Source organism: Terrapene carolina, unplaced genomic scaffold, assembly GCF_002925995.2.
Source record: "Terrapene carolina triunguis isolate 2854851 unplaced genomic scaffold, T_m_triunguis-2.0 Scaffold113, whole genome shotgun sequence".
NCBI classification, from domain to species: domain Eukaryota; kingdom Metazoa; phylum Chordata; order Testudines; family Emydidae; genus Terrapene; species Terrapene triunguis.
Window position 1 is genome coordinate 5611779 of NW_020664464.1, and position 18008 is coordinate 5629786.

Consider the following 18008-nt stretch of genomic DNA (forward strand, 5'->3'; position numbering starts at 1 on the left):
TGTTCCCATTAAAATCCATGGCAGAACACTGATTGGTTTGCAGGAGCAGGGAGTTATTTCCCTATAGTTCAGAAGTATAACAGAAACCAAGTAGAGGTGGAATACCCAGAGGCCCATATTTTCAACAGCATCCTTTGATTTTGGGAGGGGGGGGGTGTCCAATTTGAGGCACCTAGGGCTTGATTTTCAGAGGTGTTGGGTGCCCAGAGCACTAGATGAAATCAGAGGGAGCTGCAGAACATCTGACAAATCACATGCTAGGGGTGAGATTTTGTGTGGCCCCTCTAAGAAGTGTAGCAGATAACTCTGAATCTAGGGGGAAGGTGATTAAGGTGGCCTTAACTATCTTTGCACTGTCCTGATCCTTGGCTGCTCCAGGGACTGAAACGGCCCCCAGAATAACTTAGACCCCCCAGGGCTATGTAAGTCATGTCAGACTCCCAGCACTGCCCTATGGGTACGGCCCTACCAAATTCACGGTCCATTTTGGTCAATTTCATGGTCATAGGATTTTTAAAATCATAAATTTCATTATTTTAGCTATTTAAATCTGAAATTTCATGGTGGTGTAATTGTAGGGATCCTGACCCAAAAAGGACATGTGGGCGGGGTCACAAGGTTATTGTAGGGAGAGTTGTGGTACTGCTACCCTTACTTCTGTGCTGCTGCAGGTGGCGATGCTGCCTTCAGAGCTGGGTAGCTGGAGAGCGGTGGCTGCTGGCCAGGAGCCCAGCTCTGAAGGCAGAGCCGCCACCGGTAGGGATCACATGGTATGGTGTTGCCACCCTTACTTCTGCAGAGCTGGGCCCTCAGTCAGAAGCTGCCACTCTCCAGCCGCCCAGCTTTGAAGGCAGCAACGCAGAAGTAAAGGTGGTATGGTATGGTATTGCCACCCTTGTGCGCTGCTGCTGCTGGCAGGGCGCTGCCTCCAGAGCTGGGTGCCCAGCTGACAGCCGCCGCTCTCCAGCCACCCAGCTCTGAAGGCAGCACAAAAGTAAGGGTGGCAATACCATGACCCCCCCCCCAAAATAACCTTGTGACCTCCCTGCAACTCCCTTTTGGGTCAGGACCCCCAATTTGAGAAACGCTGGTCTCCCCTGTGAAATCTGTATGGTATAGGGTGAAAGCACACAAAAGACCAGATTTCATGGGGAGAGACCAGATTTCACAGTCCGTGACGCATTTTTCTCTGCCGTGAATTTGGTAGGGCCCTACCTATGGGTCACAGCACTACCTAGAATCTCGACAGTATAGCATGTCATGGCCCAGTCCTCCAATTCACCCCTCCCACTCCTGGACCCCCCTCAGTACACCCCCTATGTCAGGGTTTGTGAGAGGATCCTCACAGGGCAGCCTTAAGACTGTCTTGTGCAGTGCCTGCACTGGAGGAAACCTCGCTTAGCTGGAACTGGGGCTTTCAAGCTTCTTTATGCCTGTCCAGTCCATTTTACTCCGTGTAAAGCGGCCAGAGTGGGAGTGAGGATTTCACCCTAGGTGTGTCAATATGGGCACCCCAGAACTAGGGTTCACATTTTGCCAATAACGTGTAATAAAAACAAATACAAATCTGCTGTGGAACAAGAAGAAGTAAAATTAGTGGTTTAGCAATATAAAGCGAAGATGCTGTCTCATACCAGCAGGCTTCACGCTAGCCTTTAGTTGATAACATAAACCACATTTGTTAACATTGATTGGCGTTAAGATACAGAGTATTTGTTAGTACTCAGAATAACCATGAAAATGCAAATAATTGTGAACACATCAGAATTATATGTAAAATGTATAGTACATTCCCATAAACTTGAAAAATAGGTGTTAAGCATTTGGCGTTTCTGAAACGTATTAAAGCCTGAATAGATAGAAATGAGAATAGAGACCACCCTCAATCCTTAAATTAAATTCTGAATTCAGTGGTTAGTGTTTTCCACCAATATGATTTTTTCCCCTCAACATTCTAGGCCAGATCTGCAGCACTTCTTTGAGCAGCTTCAGCACGTAAAAAAGGACCGTGAAGCCAACTTAGCTAGTTACTTGGGGAATCCCTGGGTGATATAGAGCCAGTGACAGCTGCATGCTTCTCATCTTTGCACCCCATCCCTAGGGAAAAGAGCATGGGGCCAGTCACTGCACTCTGACTACCCAGCTGCTGGAATGGCCCCTTAAGGCTGTGAACAGCTGGGTACAATTTAGAGCAGCACTGAACATCTGGGCTGTTCTAAGTTGTGCTGTGGGTGGGTGCCTGAATAGCACCAGGATCAGGAAGACTCAAAAGACTTGTGAATTCACATTTGCCCTTCTCACATCCCACCAATCCTACACTAAGGCCAGCTCTGCCAGACAGGAGAATCAGGCCCTCTGTGTTAGGTAGCCGGCAGCACATTTCTGCAACTGTGGCCAAAGAATGGCACTGGACTTCAGTTTGTAAGCAGAATAGTTTAATTAGAGGGTTGACTCTCCTGTTAACTAGGGATTCGTTCCTCTTCAGATTATGTGCAATAACCTCTTTTTTTTGTAAAGACAAGTTATATTTCCTATCTGTGTGCTAGAATAAGGTCCCCCCCCCCCCCCCCTTTTCGAATAAGTCTTACTGCTGGACAGAATTTGCCCAGGGACAAAAACAGGTGCACCAGCAGGTACTGGCTTTAGGAAACAATGTTTTCAATCTTACAGCTATTTGGTGGATTAGCAGATTTAAAATATTTTGACTTCATCTTCTTTGTATAACTTTTCTATCTGAATTCATTCTCAGAGATAACAAGGGGCCAAATTTTGCAGCCCTTAATTGAGTCAGACTCCCACTGAAGTTAATTGGGAGTTCTGTACCCATGCTTAAAGGAAACCTATAGATTACAGGCATAGGCTGTCTTTCTCGGGAGTTTAAAGCAGGTAAGCAGCTTGCTACCTTTCTGAAAATTTTGGATCTTCTAGAATCTAAGAGTAGGATCCTACCTGTGATCACCCCCATTTTCTTCAGTGGAGCTATGTTGATTTATACCAGCCGAGGATCTGGCCCTTCTCTCTTTTGGTGTCTGTGAGAAACACAATTTTTAAATTAAAATCTTTTGTACACAACCTGTTTGTTAGAGTTTATATAATAATGTTTGTTACTCTCTACTATACAATTGCTGTATCCCTTCCCTCCCTCAATAAAGTTAGTGAACACTCAGTTTGTGATATTTCTCAGGTATTAAAATAGTTATACTACCAGCTCTTCATGAGAATTCTGGTGATTCTGGAACTGATCATTTTCATATTGCCTGATAAATCCCCAGTTCAGATAGGGTCTTTTTAATACTGAGTACTAAACTGTTTTGTATATGGTAAGTCATTTTCAGCATTGTTTGTGAGACTCGTGATTGCTGAGGTTCACACTACTAGAAATGATGAGAATAAATTCTACTTATGCTTTTTATTAAATAAAAAAACAACTTTCCACATTTTAAGGGCAGGCTGTGAAATCCTGATCACTAATCTGACTGTTCACTGGGAAGTAGTTTATGTAAATGAGTGGCAATTGAGCATCTAGTTATCTCAGAAGTGAATGAACGCATGTACATGTACTCTGTATGTTTTGTTAAACTAACCTCTGGCTTCTGTACTTGTAATATATGTTTATGCAAACAAAAAACATTCCATTCATGTACAGAAGTCTATTGCAGACCTTACTGTGTAAGGATGTATTCCACTCTAAATAAGTGCTCTCAGTCCACCTTGTTTGAATACTGACTTTTCAAAATGTAACTGTTGCACTTTAAACTCCTTATAAAATATTAAAATAATTTAATCTCTTCTGTCAATGCCACATGGTTCTTTGCTTTGTTTTAATTGTGAATTGTGGCCTTATGAGCCATAATGAAAACAGAGCTCTCTGAACTTCAAAGTAAAACTTTAACCTTTTTTCTGAACTAAGGCCCTGATTCAGGAAAGCAGCCGTATCTAGGAAAGCACTAAAGCTTTAAACATGTGCTTAGGTGCTTTCTTCAGCTGAGGCCTAAGGTCCTGATCCTGCAGACACTTAAGCACATGCGTGAATAATCTCTGGTGTGTAAAGTGACTTGAGTGCATGAGATTGGGGCCAAAGGGCCTAATCCAATTCCCATGGGAGGTGAACTGGGCCTTGTATTTTTAGATTCAGCTAGTGTATTGGAAGACCATTATAGTTGACTATTTTTAAGATTGTTGTTCAGAACCTTGATCACTTTTGTAGGGGTGTGTTCTTTATAAACAAAAATATTATTTTAGGGTATAACTATTTTAATATAAAGACTGTGTGTGTATGTATATAAATAAATACAACTTCCTTCATATAAAATTGTTAAGCCTTATGGACTTCAAAGGGTCTGATTTTCAACCCCATGCTAGAGTAATTAACCACTGGAATAATTTACCAAGTATCATGGTTGATTCTCCATCACTGACCGTTTTTAAATTAAGATTGGATTTGCTAAAAGATCTGCTTTAGGAATTATTTTGGGGAAGTTCTATGTCCTGTGTTATACAGGAGGTCAGAGTAGATTATCATCATGGTCCCTTCTGGCCTTGGAATCTATGTGCATTTACACAGAGGCAAATGTGTGTCTACTTTTCACAGGCATAACCTGGAGGTACACAGGCATGTCCCGGAGGTAAACAGCCTTTATGTATACATGTTCTTTTAAATGCATATTTAACTTGTGCACATATCTGAATGTATGCACAAGTGTACACCTACAGGGGACTGAAAATCAGACCTAGTGTCTCTAAAAGGGGCAATAAACGTAATACCTGTATTTTCTGTTTTACTTGAAGACTATGTATTGAAAGTTTACAGAAGTGTGTAATTATTTTACAATATTAAATTACCTTTAGAACAAATACTGTTTGTATCTTTAAATTTCAAATGCTTATAATAATGTAAAGGATTGCATATTACAGTCAGCTATATTAATACAGGATGGTACAAGCTATACTATAGGGATAAGTTAATGGTGGTAAAGGGCAATGAAGAAGACTTTTACAGGTGTTTCAGGGGAGAGAGAAACCCTAGATTGGCGGTAAGACCGTTAATAAATGAGGCTGGAGATTCCATTACTGATTGATTAGCCTACTGGACTGATTGTGTGTTTTTATTCTTCTTTAAGAAAGTAAAGAAACATTATGGATAATTAGTGCTTTTGAGTTAAAAAATAATAATAATAAAAAAAGTAGGCAAGCAAATACTTAGAAAAACGAGTAGTGCACAAATCAGCAGGTCCAGCTGACTTGAACTCTTTGAGGCCACAGAGAACTGGGGAAGTAGAATTTGGGGAATGAGTGGAGAAGATTATGGTACTGATCTTCAAAATAGAAAACAAGCAATTGTCAGACAGTGTTTTTTCTTACACAGTGAAATAATGGACGCTCATTGGCTTTCTATATCAACCTCCTCTCTGACCTTTTGTCTTACAGACAACCTCTCCTGTGGCTTGGGATGATGGGGCAGGGAGGGGCCCTGGTTGCTAGCACAAAGATGAACATTGGGTGTGTGTGTGTGTGTGTTGGGGAGAAGAGGGGAGAGTGTTTACTCTTCCCATTGCTAGTTGTAGTGTCAGGTAGCTTCACAGGAGCTCCAGGCTGTATGTATGGTTGTTTGTTCAGGTCCAACCTGTGTGAGGAAGGGCTTAAGAAGATCAAACAGGAACATTTTGTCATAAGTGTTGGCAAGGCATCAAAATCTCAAGAGTCTCTCAAATAGATCTGACCACTTCCTCTTCACTGTTCTATTTTTTTTTAAACACGTGCTGAGGCTGTATGCAAAGAACATGGGGAAGTCCCTCTTCCCTTGCCTATGGCCTGTAGCATTCCATCCCAACTGGGTCTACCCACCTTACAGTTGTCTTGCTGCCTATGGAGCCTAGATCCCACACCCAACTTTTGACTGGAGCTGGTTAAATAATACAAGACGTGACTTTTAGATAAAAGCAGGGGATCCCTTATAATTCACTCTTGTTTATTGTGTTTGCACTCACTTGCTGGCTATTTGCAAAAATGTGAGTAATTCAAAGAACTTTATGAATTTTTGCATGAAAGGTTATTCATCCAAGAATTTGTAAGATTTACATTATTATTTTAAGAGTTTCAAACATCCAATCAGGATGCAAAAACATCTGATTTTAGGTGAATAATTGCATACCATGGACAAGAAACAGTCAATATTGTTCTGTGAATAGGTAGGAATAAATCTGTTTGTCGGAAATGGAATCCGTTCACAAACAGGAAAAAAGGGCTCTTTGCTGGATAGCTTATTCACATTGTATAATGTCTACACTTCTGTTTAGATCTATGTATTTCCTTCTGTCTTGAAAAATACACAGAAACCTCTAGTGCCATAAGAGTTCACAGAGCATCCTCTTCAATAACAACTCTAGGTCTCTGCAAGCAAACATATGGTAAAACCCATGTGAAAACCACAGGCCTAGATGTTCCTACGTATGTGGCTCACTTAGAGAGGCAATTGCTGCAGTTGTGGTTAGCCAGGTGTCACAGACCGAGTTGCTGGGTTGATTATAAACTACTCTGTCATACAGGGTTGCTGTCATATCTACAGATGTTCTTTCCACATCCCTTTGGCCAGGCAACAGAATCTTCATCCAACATTAATGGAGCACCTCAGAAGTGGACAATGGGAGAACTTGAGCATCGGGTTATAAAACATGTTACATCTAACAAGAGAAAAATAACAACACTTGATCCCCCAGATTATAAACACACTTTACCTTTTGGTTTTATGAACAACTAACTACTCTGAGGGAAACGTTAAATTATTTCCCTCCCATTTTGAGGCTCAGACACATAGTACAAGTATGCATAGTGTGCCACATTGTACAGGTGTATACAACGGTGCACCTCTGACTTATTGTTTATATTTATATTTCCCTGCTTGGCCAAACAGCATCCACAGGGATGAGGTCTCTGAACTTGATAAATTATTTAAACAATCAAAGGTGGTGTTGGTAACTTATTTACTATTTATCTTACTTACAGTAGCAGCTAGAATCCCAGTCATGGACCAGCTCCCCATTGTGCTAGGTGCAGCACAAACAGAGAACAAAAAGCCCATCCCTGGGCTTACAACCTAAGTAAATCTAGGTAAGGGAATTTGTTTAAAATGTGATTTTAAATTTGATGGTTTGTCTCTCTCCAAAAACCTAATCAGATATTTGCACCACAAGATGGCAATGTTTCACTAAATGCAAGCTGTGCATGAATACAGTTATTCACAACCCATAAGGGATTTCAAACTGATGTTAAAACATGCAGGGGAGAGCTGAGAAACTTAACATCTTTAATGAAATTAGCTAAGGAACCTCTTTACCTTAAAAAAAACAAAAACAAAATAGACTATGCAGGGTCATTTTCTACTTCAGTACTGACTATAAATGTACAGTCTGTATAGAAGGATTCCCAGTAGAGGATGACATGGTTTACAGAAGCTATCCAGCATTGGAACATAGTGCTAAATAGAACAAATACATTATTCCAGCATTTTCCCTTCTCCCTACGCTTGACGTTAGGAATGTTACCTGCGTTTTAACTACTATAGAGCCAGCAGATGGCGCTCCAGGGTAACAAAGCATCATTCCTGCATACATCTATATAGGAATGACTTAAAAAGCAAACAGATACCCCCACTTTCCACAGCCCTCCCCTACTGCATCATCTTGACTTCCTTCTACCAGCACCTATAATTCAGTGAGGCACATAAAATCTCCTCCTAGGATGGTATATCTTGCCATATAGAATCAGTTCTGTACTTGCTGTCATGGTCTTTACTGATCTCTCTCCTTTTCTAATCCTGTGGGTCTCCAGCTGTGTACGTTGACTCTGGTTTAACAAAAGATATCTATTTTTACATCTGTCTTAACAGCCCCTCCACCCATTCCCTGTTTTCTCTCCTCTTTTTAGTGGTAGGGGATGGCTTACTCTAAATATCAGGTTTAGAACATCTAGACTTTCAAAACTACAGGCAGATATTTTGCCAAGGTCAAGTCAGACTCTGCCAGACAGATTATCCGCTGGCAGACATCTGCAAAGCTCCACTGACTTCAATGGAACGATGGCAATTTATATCAGCTGAGGATTTGGCCTTTAGTATTTATCCTTGGGAAGCAGATACATTCAGTCCCATGCATTTTCAGAGGTGACCTTAAAGCAGTTCTGTGATTTATTGTGATCCTTGTTCTGTTGTTAAAGAATTGCAAATTCTGCTTCCTACTGTGACTGATATCAGACAGGGAAAGGGGACTCAGGAGGAAGTGGCTGGGTCTGTCGACATCAATGCATTCATAATACTTTGGCAGCATGGCGCTGCTTGTGCGAACCTGTACACTTTCATTTATTACTGCCACAGCGCTTTAACAACACACGAGCACCAGGATTAATATACCAGCTAATTTGCTTGCTCAGCAAGTTGTAATAAAAGTGTGACTCACAGGATCCAGGTGGGGGCTGTTTTTCAGCAGCATAGGAGTGCTGGAGTGGATCTGATCCACGGTGCTCAGGACGCTGAGAAGAAAAGATATAATGCATTCCACTCCAGAGCCAGCAAATTAGCTGAAAGGTTAATGAAACCACTGATGCAGTAACACATGACTTAACTTGACCAGGTGTCCCTGTTTCCAGGTCAGTTTTACAAAATATGGTGCCTATGCACAGCCCTGACCCTTCCTTTGCACCACAACATGCATCCTAGTTTTTTCTACTTCTGAAACTCTTATCTCCTTTAACGCAACAGAGCTCAGGCATGTCTGTGACTCCACAGTCTCATTTCAAGTGCTCTCTGTAACAGGGTGGCCTGCCTTTTTAAGGGCCAGTCAGCCCTGTTCAATTAGCCCTGCCACACCTGTGCTGTGTGCTGGATTTAGGAAGAGTAAAACCCATCAGTTGAGGGCTGACTGAGGAGAGAAACTGCTGCTACCGGTGGCCAGAAGCCTGACTGAGGTCCAGGAGCTGACTGTGACCACCTAGAGCCCTTTGTAAGAGCGTGGGCCTGGACTGGATGGATTGCTGAGTGACTCTACCTGAGCTCTAATGCAGAAAGGCTGTTGCAGCTGGGAGCTGTACGTTGAGCCTAGCTGGGCTGAAGATTCCTCTGTGCCTTGCTTTTGTTGGGGTTTATTGAGAGGATTCCATTACTCTGGAAGGGGGGTGGGGGCACTCTCGGAAGTGGTGTGGCTGGAGGGCCAAGCCACTCCTATGGCTGGAGTAGGCCAAAGACTGCTGGGGGCAAACTAAGGCAGAGCACAGCAGTGCTAGGGCTTGCTGTAAGGGGGTGCTCTAAGGCTATGGTTCTTGTAACACTGCCAAAACTCATGGTTTTGTTGAAATGGTTTCAGTCTCCATTTTGAAACAAATTATGCCCCAACTCTGCAGGCCAGCCTGGGTTGGCAAAGTGTCACTGGAAGTGGTTTTTAAGCTTGGTTCTTGAGGAGCATTTCACTACACTGCTGATTCAATAGCAGAGGCAGGGCATTAGATGGGTGCTGTCATGGAGTTCAGGCCCCAGATTTAGGACTTCATTTAACAAAGGTTTACAAAACCTAACTTAGAAAAAATGCTGTTTTTTAGAACCAGCCTGTTTTCATGTAACGAGTCCCCTGCCGTCTTCACAGCCCAAGCACAGCAGCAGCGTGCTACTGCATGAACACTCCAGATGGTGAAAGTGACTCATCAGCTTTCAAGTCTGAGCTGTGTGAAACACAGAGAGGGGACAAAAATACCTGAGGCCCAATCCTGAAGACACTTATATTCATGCATGACTTTACTTACCTGACTAAGCCCATTGACCTCCTTGGGAATTACTCACATGAGTAATGTTATTCTCACGCTTGTTTGCAGGATTGGGATCCTTAATGGGTTATTGGTGAGCAAGACCCCAGTTCTGCCAAGGCCTATGAATATGTTTAACTGTACACACTGTGTCAATGGGATTACTTGCAGTGAGTACCCCTCTGTGGGTGAAAGTTCTTGCAGGATTGGAGCCTTAAGTAAAGAATAGGCCTAAATTTCAATCATGGCAACCTAAATCCGTATTTAGGCCGTTGAAGTGGCCTGATTTTCAAAAGTACAATGTATCCGCCAGCCCCATTGAAGTCTAAGGGAGCTGAGGGTTCTCGGTAGCGACCTCTGCTCTGTCTAACAGGTGAAATATTTAGAATCCACAATATCCTTTTTTTTTTTTTCTTTCTTTACTAAGAAAAATGTCTAATCACCTGGGGCTGGGTTGTGACGAGCACTAATGCAGCTGTGCAGGGGAGTCAGATGGGGCAAGGATCTCCCCTCTACTTACAGGGACACATTATAGCTACAGGTATGGGAGGGAAGGGGCTGCACAGCAGATATAATTCTCACCCCCAGCAGCAAGTGGGCAGGGAGGGGTTCTGTTCCCCTGACATGCCAGCCAAAAGAACTGTGGGGAAACTCTGTAAACCCACCAATGCGGAGCACCCCCCTCATGATGTGACTCACCGTTTCAGCAATTCTGCCTAACTCCCTTCCTCAGAGTTCGGTGGTCTGGTGTGATGAGGAGTCGGACTTGACCCTCCAGTCAGGCCATGCTGTATTCCTACCCCTTCTGGGGTAGGGACGTTTGAAACAAGTAATGTCCAATGGAATAATGGTGACTAACATCGTCCACCCCACCTGGGCTCCTCTTCACTCTCACTCCTTTTCCAGAAAAGCTGCTCCTACCAGGGCTGCTTCCCTGAAGTCCTTGCTCCTTTTTCAATGCCCAGCATGTGAGTCAACACCACTCTTGTAGTTTTCCCACAGTTTTCCCTCTGCCTGGCTCCTGACAAGCCCTTCCCACAAAGAAGGAACTGCAACCCACCTCTCTCCTGGGTCTCCTTCCTTTTAACTCCGCCCTGGGCCTGATCGGTGTGTCAAGGGAAAACGAATAGAGCTTTCCGCCTCTAGTTAACTCCTTCTCGGTCAGTATGTCACACTCTGAAAACTGTAACTGAAGCAAAGTGCCTCCTGGGACTCCCTCTGGGTGGCATAGCATAGTAAGGCCCTGATTCACTGCACATGGGCACAGTGCCCTGCTGAATTCAGTGAGGCTCTATGTGGGCACATAACATTGCAGGATTGGGCCCTAAACTCCTCCTCAGCATGAGTAAGGGTGGCGGAATCAGGCCCATGCTATCGTGATTCTCTAATTATATCAGTTCATGCAAGATTTTTTTAAAAAATATGTTGACAGTGTCACAAATACATAGTTTGAAATGTAACTAGAAAAACTGGAAATCCTTCAGGAGGGAGAGAGAGAGAGAGAGAGAGAGAGAGTGTGTGTGTGTGTGTGTGTAACATGTCATTTCATTCTGTTCCCAGGTCCTAAATATTTCCAATCCTTTTTAAATGACATTCCCTATTTGACCCATAGTCCAACAGTCCATGTTTCCTGCTCGGATACAGAGACTGTAACGGATAGACAAAACTAAACCAGCCGATCGAAGAGTTTGAACAACTTTTTCTTGATCTGCATGGGAAGCTGAGCCAGCTGATGTCACTAAGTTCCTCTCTGCTTCTTGTCTCCCTGTTCCTAAATTGTAGCATGGCATTAATTCCCAGAGAGTGCACGCTTCTCTTTGCACTGTGCAAAGATGCCCTTGCCCAAAGAAGGTGCACTTATAAGAGATTTAAGGCTAAAGAAAGAAAAACTTGCACCAGGTTTCTGCCACAGGGTGTCTTTCTTCATTTCAGTTCAAGAGCAGCAGACTGAGGAACTGGCGTGTGTGTGTGTGTGTGTGTGAGTGACAGACACTCCTAGTCATTTAATGAAACAGAGCAATGCCTCATAAAACACAATTTGATGCCCCCAGGAAAGAGGCATCTGCAATCTGTCTAACAAGCACTCATTCAGTACACTACACTACACTGTTTTCATTTTGTGTCATTTCCCAAATTGTGATGGACAAGGGTATATATTTCCTCTGAGGGAAAGGAATAATTCAACATACAGGCATTTAGTGTAAAGCACTCCAGAAACCAGAGAAGAACAGCTGTCTGTTCTACCTGTACCAATTTGATTTAATCACATATATTAAAAAAGGGGGGGGCACTACAGAGAAAAATGTGTAGAAAAGAGGAAGGGCCATAACCCCATACAATGCTATGGAGTACATGCAAGACTATAGGTGCTTTAGAGCAGGGATGCAGCAAGTGTGTGTGTAATGGTTGGGCTGAGTGATAGTTTAGTTGGTTCTGATTACAGACCGTCTTGCTCTCTGGCCTTCCTACTTTGCCCCCTCCTTCCAATTGTCCAAAATACAGAGTCTCATACCTTGCCTGCCACTGATAATGTCCACACCCTCTTTGAATCTGTCCACTAGTTTTCTCTTACTTTCTGCATCAAATAAAAGCTCGTTGTTCCAGTTTTCAAGGCTGTACCTATTCTAGCCACTTTTCTATCTGTGCACCTCTGCTGGTGTTAGCAACAGTGGAAGCTGAATGTAGGCAGGGCAGAGGAAACTGCAATATAGACTAGATGGAATGGCCATAAAAGCACACGAGTCCTGTCTACACTACAGCTCCCACCCTTGCTAACATCAGTTATGAAGTTTGCTTGTGTGGAAAAGTTCCTACACCATAAACTGCACAAACTGGATCAGATACACTAAGAACCAGTTGGAACCTTTGCCCATTTCGAGAATCAAATTTTGGCTGGAATCAATAGTGTAAGGGTGTTGGTGCTCAATGATGGAGGATGTCTTCATATTGTTTTGAAACCAGAATTGGAAGTAGAGGTGTTGGAAGTCTTATGAATTTTACTCGTGAAATATCCAGCCTAATTGTGCAGACTCCAATTGATTTCAATGGGGCCAGAATTTCACCCTTAAATGAGACTGTGTCTGACATTACAATACAGTTTGAAAATGGCATCTCCTTGCTTAGGCATTGAGAAAGAATGTGCAATGGCCACGAACAAAGGAATTGCCATAGCGGATCAGAACAGTGGTCTATACAATCTTGTTTCAGGCAGTGGCCAGTGCCGGGCACTTTAGGTGTAGGAAACCCTGCAGTAGGTAGCTATGGAATAACCTGTCCATAAGGAAAGTGTGACAGGATCCCCAGGGTGCAGCCTGGGACTGTGGGACCCCTGTGCCCCCTTAACGTTCCAGCCTGGGCCATCTTTCACAGTGCTTTGCTAGTGGCAAGCAGCAAACCCCTCCATGTGCTGTTATCACTCAGCACAACCGCATGTGGAGCCCTTCACCCAGCAAGATTGCATGAATGCTCCCAGAGCCACTCATGAATAACACAGAGAAAGGCACCAGCTGAATGCCCCCAGCTCCCAGCACTGTACCTCAAGAATATACCGTCTTGCACTGCTCAAGTGTACGCTCAGTGTAAGCTTATTAATTGGTTCATCACTTCATCAGTGGAAAGTGGATATACACTAGCCGTCGTAAATCTGAGCAGATTTACCAAACACTTCAAGCAAACTCACTGATGAAGATAAACACTAAAACAAGTGTGACTATAAAAGATAGATTTTAAGTGACTATAAGTGATAGGCAAAAAGTCAGAGTTAGCTACCAAAGAAAACAAAATAAGCGCACAATCTAAATCGTAAACCTTTAAGACTGTAGGCAGTATTTAGATAAAGCAGTTTTCTCACCCCACTGGATGTTACAGTTCATAATACACAGGTTTCACCCTTGAAACCTGGGCCAGTCTCTGTTGGAGTCTTCAGTCTTCTGAGCATCCTTGTTGCTTGCAGCATAGGTGGGGGAGAGGAGGAAAGGTGAATCTGCATGGGGACCACTGTGTTCTGTTTTATACCCTTTGTCCATGTGCTTGGAGAGCACAAGTCCAGGCATGTCTGGTGGGCACTGCTGAGTCACCAGATGAAGCAATATCCCCGGTGTGTCTCCTGTGAGCGAGTCATTGAATTGTAACTCCTTGGCTGGACAATGTCTGTTCAGCCCCCACCTGGGTGGTGGTGACCTCTCTTGTCATTGTCTCTGGAGAGCTAGTATCTGAGCACTTCCCAAACCCATAGTATATTTTAGTGAAAACCCTACAACACAATTCTTATAATTTCATATGCATTGATGATATACATCTTAGAACCATAGCTTCCAGCAGATCAGAACCTGTCCCCTGATACCTCACATGGCCTGCTTTAATGCAATATCACAATTATATATACATGATGAATATGGGGGTTACACCATATGCACCCCCAAGGTGTAGAGTGTCACAGAAAGTTTCTTATTAACCCTCATTAGTTAGAGGTTGGCTTATGCCCTGAAGCATGAAGGGTCTGTATTTTTTTTAAAACAGAGTGGTTTTTGTTGAAGTTCCTTGCTATTTTAACACGGTATGTTGTCATCTCTATAAATACCCAGTTCTTTTTTTGAATCCCGCTAAGCTCTTGGCCTCAACGATATCTTGTGGCGATGAGTTCAATAGGCTAATTGTGTGATGTGTGGAAAAATATTTATTTTGTCAGTTTTATATTTCCTGCTTTTCATTTTCATTATTCTTGTATCATAGTAAGTTCGACTAGACGTGCCCAAGTCTACTCTGTATCCTCAGACTGTAAAATGGCATTTCCTAGCTCATTGTTAATTATTCTTTTTATTATATTTAAGACATTTAAATGCTTTTGCTCTGCTGTGTAATTAGATGCAGAGATTAGACTATCTTTCATACTGTACCGCAGTTTTCTTCTAACAGTGTTTAGCCTTTGCATTTAAATAAGGAAATAATTCTCATGACTTTAACCACTTTTCTTTTTCTGTGTTTCTTCTTATTCAGTGCTAGAATTATTTATTATTATTTTTCCTTTTGGAAGCATGGATATTGTGCGAAGAATCATTGTATCTCATATACGTGAATGATTATAATAAGAATCTAGAAACAATGGCTATTACTGTGATGTAGTTAACTGCAAGGTTATGCAATTGAACATAAAATCAAGAGTTACAGCAGAGCTCAGATCTGGCTCCTGAGGGTAGGGACTATCCTCTTGTTCTGTGTTTGTACAGCATCTAGCACAAAGGGGTCCTGGTCTGTGATTAGGGTCCCTTGGCACTACCACAATCATTGATTGGCAACCTATATTGACTTTGAGGCTGATTTGATGGAAACATTCTATGAAGAGCTTGTCTTTTTCTCTGTTCTTTATGTATTTGCCTTTCCTCAGTGAGTCTTCGAGTGAGTGGCTGCATTTGTTCCTAGAAAATAAAATGAACCTCCTAATGGGACACTGTGGATTTTGTGGTCATGTGGCTTTGGCATCACGCATGAGTGCAGAACAGTGAGCCTCAGATGGTTAGAAGACCATGGACCTTGCAGTGTCCTAGAGAGTGATTGTACATAATGTCTTCTAATTTTGGGGATCTAGGTAATTTATTTATCTAGGGGCCTATATGGATACCATGATATCTGGGTACCCAAGTACAAAGTGTCTGTAATAATATGATCCTCTAGTAGCTGGCCAATGTAGAGGATAAAAGCCGTTGATATTGGTGTCATCTAATGGAGCATCTCTTTTGCTATGGTGATAGAGGGCTGTGTTTCTGGAACACAAGGTTTTGAGCTCCTGTGCAGCTATGGAGTTGTTATAATTCTTACCCTTTTCCCAGCATAAATCACTCAGCTCAGACTGTGCACTACTGGAAAAGGCAGCAAGCAATCCAGTGATATTGATGCTGTTGCTGTATGTGTGGTGGGGATTCTGGGCACACTGTTTATCTAGACATGTCTCACCTTGTGGATCTAAAATACACAACGGGCATCTCTTGCTTTCTCTCTATGACCACAGTCAGGGCTGCCACGGAGAGATCCAGAAGTAAGAGTACGAATACAGGGTCCTCATCCAAGGACCAGAGATCATCCAGCACTCAGTTTGTATTCCACGTCTGACTGACAGCATAGCACACAGTGGCAGTAACTAGGTGGAATTGGATAGGGTTCTTTTGAGCTTTTCACAGACTTACTTCAGAAAGAGAGGTTATGTATGGGGAAGTAGTTTGTGAGATTATCTGCATCTAGCAATGGTTTCTTAAGCACCATTCAAACTATTGTATGCTTTAGGATGTGTAGTAAACTTCCTCTCTTAAAAAGTGTTAATGATGTCTGTTAATAGCATCCCAGATGCTCTCAACTCTCCTCCATCAGACAGAAAGGGCATGGATCACAGTCACAGGTGGTGGCTGGAATTTTTGCAGTGCTATGAATGTGACAAATTCTGAAATAAGAGGTATTGGGTTATTGGGCCTGTGTTTGATATGTAGTCCCTGGTGTCCAGTCAGGCCCTCTTTGATGCAGGCCGTCATCTCTGCGAAGTAGGCTGATCATTCCTTGCAGCAAGAGGCGCTGGGTTTTGGAGTCAAGTAGAGGTGTTCAGTGGAGCATGAATTAGCAGGTGCTATGGCAGAAGAAAAGTAGACTCTCTTGGCCTCTTCCACTGTGTGGGTGTGCATGCCCAAGAGACAAGGATTAGGTCTGAGGTTCTGATGGAGATCACGGATTCTAATCCAGTTGTCTTTAGATTGATGAGTTGCAAAAGAAGGGGGGAAAGGTCTATGGTGCTGGCAGGTTATAACATATTTGCACTGAAGTTAATCCCTGTATAGAGCATCTGTTTCTCCTCAGTTATATCTTCATCTGTACCTTAATTGTCAGTTTATCCAATAGGCAACTTTCCACTAGGGCCGCTATTAAAAATCAAGAGCAATAGAGTTTTCTAATTAGATTGTTGATCAAAAAACATCCTGAGCCATCCCTGTTTGTGAGATACAAACTAATTTTGTTTCTAGTTACTTTATTTCAGATGCCTTCAGTAAACAAACAATTAGATTTCCCTCTTTAAAACACTCACATCAGCCTTTTAAAATGGAGTCAAGGAAAGTTTCCTGAAATTAGGAAGCTGCTCAGTCCACTGTAGCCAAATTAAAATGGAATAACTAAGTATATAACAACTTACCCAGATCTCCCACAATCACTTTTTGTACCTTTAAAAAAATCTGTTCTTCTTTAAAACAAAACCAACCCCAACCCACAATGTATTCAGCTGCCACAGTGATGCACATTGTATAAATATGTACACAGAGGTGGAGATAGTTACACATATTGAACATGGTTATTTTTCTACTGTGCAGAGGTTCCTTAGTTTCTCTCTCTTGGTAGGTTGATAGACCTGGACTGGGTGCTTGAATTTCATACCTACTTTTCTCGTTTTCCCAAATTCACGTTACTCCTGGGGAAATTCTGCGCACAATACTTTTAAATTCTGTATATTTTATTTGTCAAAATAACACAATATAATCACACCAGTTTCAATTATTTTTGGTAATTTATTTCAAAGTACCTGTCAGCAAGTATGTCTGTAACAATACAGACAACAAAAAAGATTCAGGAAATGTTTTTTGACAAATAGATTCTGTACTAGGCATATTAATACAGAACTCTGAGTAATAATTCATTTAAACTACAATACAGAACCATATTTCCCGCATGTCTCAGAAGCAGTGCAAAGGCTTGGGGGAGTCAGGGGTAATGGAGGAGCTGAGGGAGAGGGAAGTAAATTGCTGGGAAGGAGCCTGGGTGTGAACTTGGAGAGTTGTTGGGTATGGGTGGGAAAAGTATGGAGCAGGTTTTTTGATGTGGGGCAGGGAGCGATTGTTAGGGAGATTCCCCCATGCAGACCCTGGCTGACCCCTAGCCTTTCCCATTCAGTCAGGCACATCTGCCCCTGTTCCCATGTGTTCCTGCACACCCATGTGTCTTTGCACCCCCTGTCCACATGTGTCCTTCCACACCCACTCAGACACCCACTCCCCCCATCCTCATGTGGCCCTACACCCCTCCCCCTGCCCCCATGTGTCTCTGTGCCCTCACCCAGCTACTTCCCTGTCCCTATGTAGCTCTACATCTCCTTCCCCATCAACATGTGGCCCTGGACCTTCCTCTCTGCTGTGGCCCTGTGCCTCCACTCCCATTCAGCCCCTGTCCCAGTCTGTCCTCCCCCACTAGCCCTT